Genomic DNA, 1,602 nt, shown 5'->3' with positions numbered 1-1,602 from the left:
ACCTGAGCCCAAAGGTCATGCCCTGTTTGATGATATTAGTCGAACTCGGGCGTACCCCAATGAGCCTCTCTATCAAGTCTTCTATAACATTCTGAGCCTCAGTGAACAAATAAACTTTCTCTCTATCTCGTACCTGAATATGCAGCAGAACCTCATATTCTTCGATCGTAGGTGACGCATCTAAGTTAGGAAACTCAAATACTCTTAGAGTTGGACTCCAATACTAAACCATGGCACCCATAACTTTCAGTATATCTGCATCAACAGTGATAAGGAGAAGATCAATCAGCCTTCCATACTCTTTGTTAAACTCATTCTGAATTTCTTGAGGGATCTGGGGAATCAACTCTATCAAACAGCTCACATCTATTCCTTAACCTTAGCTTTTACTCACTTTTTCACCAATAAATTACTCCTTTGACCCAAACAAGAGAATCAGCCTCCATGTCTCACTATACCGTGGATCTCTTTTTGGAAAAGGAATCTGTTTATTAAGGATGGTAAAAAAATGTTACTTGAATGCATGATATGTAATGAAGGATAAAATAAAAATGTACAATCCAATTTTGCTAATATAAAAATGTCCCAAGGGTATTTGGGCCAATAGGGGGTAAGTTATAAATCATGTTTAATTAGAAGAAAAAAATCACAAACATATTTAAAATAATTTGGAATGATGGTAAATCATGTTTCACGATGTGCATTGATGCAAGTGGAAAGTGGATTAAGGTTTGCTTCCTGTGTCATATGTAAGGTATACTTAGAAGGTTTTTTGGAACTTCTGAAAGCTGCTACCCTATGGTGGAATGCTAGGTCTTGACTAAAGTGGACTCGATAAAGCTCTAGACTTCTAAAGGTCACCAGACTGCGTCCAATCTTAAAAGAATGGAAACCACATATCATGAGCTAGTTACGAGAAGAGACTAGCTCCCCAAGCGGCCAACTCATGATATATGGGAACAATCTGGGTGGTTCATCATGCCAATACCCGATGTGACACGAGGTCACTTACCGGCAACGCAGATGTTCCCCTATCTTAATCTTAACCTCTAACACCCAGTTGTAGGGCGTGTGCAACTCAAGTGTACCAAGTGAGTGTGTGAGGAAGCACATAGACCTTAAAATAAATCCACCCCCCAAAAGCTGCACAAGAAATAGGTGAGTACGTTCAAGATAATTCATTGACTCGAAAAATAAATAAATAACATAAATAAAGATGCATACACAAGTTTGCACAAACAAAGAAGACATAAGGGTATAAAACAAACATGCAAAAAGTGGTATTGGGCCTCACCCTCTTAAAAAAATAATCCCCAACAGAGTCGCCAGCTGTCGCGCCCCGATTTTCGGTTACGCGACCTCTTAGAGTCGCCACTACATTTTATGGTTAAAAATGTAGAAAAATCTTTAAAGCCCAAATCACATTGGGCTTTTGGATTTTTGATATCCAGGTTCGGGAATCGATTACGAATTGGGGAAGGTATTAGCACCCCGTTCGCCCGTAATAAAACGGTACCCTAACTAATTGCATACATTGAATACCCTTAATTTATTTAAATTAAATTGCTTAAACAAAATATTTTTTATATTTTTATTTGTGTC

Source organism: Lupinus angustifolius, chromosome LG20 (assembly GCF_001865875.1).
Source record: "Lupinus angustifolius cultivar Tanjil chromosome LG20, LupAngTanjil_v1.0, whole genome shotgun sequence".
Lineage (NCBI taxonomy): Eukaryota > Viridiplantae > Streptophyta > Magnoliopsida > Fabales > Fabaceae > Lupinus > Lupinus angustifolius.
Note: the sequence above shows the minus strand (reverse complement) of the source record.